The sequence below is a fragment of the Phocoena phocoena genome, chromosome 5, assembly GCF_963924675.1.
Source record: "Phocoena phocoena chromosome 5, mPhoPho1.1, whole genome shotgun sequence".
Lineage (NCBI taxonomy): Eukaryota > Metazoa > Chordata > Mammalia > Artiodactyla > Phocoenidae > Phocoena > Phocoena phocoena.
In genome coordinates this window covers 120666069-120669360 of record NC_089223.1, presented here as the reverse complement: position 1 = coordinate 120669360, position 3292 = coordinate 120666069, and the positions used below count along the sequence as shown (strand labels likewise).

General features: G+C 36.8%; 1 non-coding gene across 1 annotated transcript; it reads left to right on the top strand.

Moving 5' to 3' along the window:
* The first annotated feature begins 2962 nt into the window (after positions 1-2962).
* On the top strand, positions 2963-3065 carry LOC136124019 (U6 spliceosomal RNA). Its single transcript, XR_010655965.1, has one exon. It is a non-coding gene; the product is annotated as a U6 spliceosomal RNA (small nuclear RNA).
* Positions 3066-3292: the final 227 nt, after the last annotated feature.

Below are 3292 nucleotides of genomic sequence, written 5' to 3'. Positions count from 1 at the left end.
AATCAAGGGGTTGGCAGGCCTGCACCCCCCCTGAAACCTGTAAGGCAATCCTTCCCTGCTTCTGCCTAACTTCTGGTGATTTGTCGGTGGTCTTTGAGGTTGCAGCTGCATAACCCAATCTCTGCCTTCATCATCACATGGTGTTCTCCCTCTGTCTTTGTGGCCATATTCTCATAAGGACACCAGTTACATTGGAGTAGGTCCCCACCCAATTCCAGTATGACTTCATCTTAAATAAGTACATCTGCAAGAATCCTATTTCCAAATAAGGTCACATTTTGAGGCTTGGATGGTTAGAGCTTTAACATATCTTACTTGAGGGGACAAAATCCAACCCATAACACTTAGTAAGAGTCACCATAACAAAGTTACCCTCCCTGGCCCTGCCAGATGCCTCAATCTTCATGTGTTAAGGTGCTCTCCAATATTTTACTCCTAGTTTATTTTTTAAACAACAAAGAGAAAAATTCTCCCTGTCCAAGTTCTGAAGTATAAAGGAGTTGGCTGGCATTTGGAGGTAAAACTTAAAACTTTTGTTGAATTAGTAAGGGCTGGGCTGGAGGACACAGTTTCTGAATGCAGGTGAGCTTCCCAACACTGAAGCCCAGAATTCAATTCACCCATCCAGCAGCAGGGCAGCCAGATCACACATACATCACCCATGTAATCAAGATGTGCCCAGGTTTGACCTTGGCCCTGGTATTTTGCCGAAAGAGCCATACAGATGCCTACTTTCACAGCATTTCTCACATCCTGAAACTTGTGGGTGATCAGAGGTTGGGTGATATCATAATAACAGGGGACCATCGTAGATGATCAGCTTAACAGTGACAGTAACACAAACAAGAGTTTTGAACAAGGGATGTCATTTGGATTTATCAATGATCTGAATAACTATCTGGATAGTCCCTTTCAAATTATGGGCAAGTAATGAAGATTGAACTTGTGTTAAAATTCTTATTATCAAATTCTGGGAAGATGACAACGGTGGGAATGGCAAGCTTTTGGATCTTCCCAAATCCCAGTATAGAGAAAACAGTGAAATTAAAACAAAAAACAAACCAGTGTACAACATTTACAACAAAACTAGGTGACAAGGTACTCCATGAACCCCAAAGTGCGAACCAGCAAGAGTCACAAGATCAGCAACTGTTCAGGAGAAAGCAGAGGGAAGCCAGGAGACGACTGACAACCTGATAATAGGAGACACCAAGATGGCTCCCAGATCCTCAGGAGGAGGTGGGACAGTGAGAGCAGCAGCAGGAATGAGAGGGGTTTGCCCCTGGCTTAGCAGGAGAGGCAAAAGGCCTGCAGGAAGCCGGGCTGACGGGCTTAGCAGCACGCCCTCCTCACCTTCCATAGGGCCCTACACCCAGGCAAGATGGTCAGAGATGAATCAAAATTGAGCAGAGAGGAACAAAAGAGATGAAGGAAAGAGAAGGCCCAGATAAAAGTGGGGCAGATGAATAGAGGAAGAAAAGATCAGAAAAATCATTTTAAAATTAAAAATATATATACTCAACACCACACAGAAACAACAGGAGTTGTTAGAACAAAATATCCTTCTGATAGTCAGGAAAACTTAATTCATATAGAAATGAGTAACAGAAAATGTCAAGGCCAAATCCCGTACAAAGACGCTATGTGTCTTCAATAAAAAGTCCTATTTGAGAATTTTTCACATCTTGTGAGGATGAATTAAATTATCATTTTGCCACCTTAAACTTTCACGAGAAGGAAAAAGTTCAAAGTCTGGATAAATTACTTTCTATTTTGACATAATAAAGAATGTGAAGAGAAAGGGAATGGAATACATTGTTAGAAAAAATATTTAAAACACATTTTAATTTCACTAATCAACTTTTAATTTGTGACTACTAAAATTATTATAATAATTCTATTTTTAAAATTATTTTTCAGATTTATTATTGGTTTCTAGTTCTTTCTCTTACAACAATACTTGGTTTTGACCTTGATTTCAGCCAAGTATTGACATTAACTTCTGGTCCTCTAGCATTTGGAAAAAGTATCCATCAGTGCATAACCACCCTGTACAATTTATGGTCTGGATGGCAGAAAGAGAACATGGGTTCTCAGTGGGCTGCTTCCTTCCAAAAGGAGAATGAGAGGAAGGAGTTGGGCTATGCACCCTCAACATCTTTTTCTAGATTCTTCAATCAGATTAAGGATTTATCAATTATCTATAATAAAAACCACTTGAAAACTCTAATTTGAAAAGATACATGCACTCCAATATTCACAGCAGCACTGTTTACAATAGCCAAGACATAGAAACAACCCAAGTGCCCAACGACAGACATGTTTAAGAAGAAGGGGTGTGTGTGTGTGTGTGTATGTGTATATATAATTATATACATAATATTCCATTATATTATATATAATATAATATATATTATATTATGTATAATGGAATATTATATATATATATAAATGGAATATTACTCAGCCACAAAAACGTTTGAATTATTGCCATCTGCAGCAACCTAGAGAATATCACACTAAGTGAAGCAAGTCAGACAGAGAAAAACAAATATTATGTAATATCACTTATATGTGGCATCTAAAAAATAACACAGATGAATCTATATACAAAACAGAAACAGACTCACAGACATAGGAAATAAACTATGTTACCAAAAGGAGAAGGGAGCAGGGGGAGGGATGAATTAGGAGTCCGTAATTATCTGTTAACTCCTATACATAAAATGGATAAGCAACAAGCATTTACTATATAACACAGGGAACTATATTCAATATCTTATAATAATCTATAATGGAAAATAATATGAAATATATATATATAACTGAATCACTTTGCTGTACAACTGAAACTAACACAATATTGTAAATCAGCTACACTTCAGCTTAAAGAAATAAATTTTAAAAAACCCTTAGTAACTTAAAACAACAACAATTTTAAATGTTCATAATACCATGAGTTGTTGTTGCTTCAGCATCACATATACTAAAATTTAAACAATACAGAGGTTAGCATGGCCCTGAGCAAAGATGACATGCAAATTCACAAAGTATTTCATATTTTTAAGGGGTCAATTTTTCAAGAAGATATAATAATTGTAAATACATATACACCCAACATAGAGCACCTAAATATATTCAGCAAATAGTAATAGATCTGGAAAGAGAAATAGACAGTAATACAATAACAGTAGGGGACTTGAATACCCCACTTTCAGCAATGGATAGATCATCCAGACAGAAAATCAACAAGGAAATATTGGATTTGAACCCTACATTAAATGGATCTCAC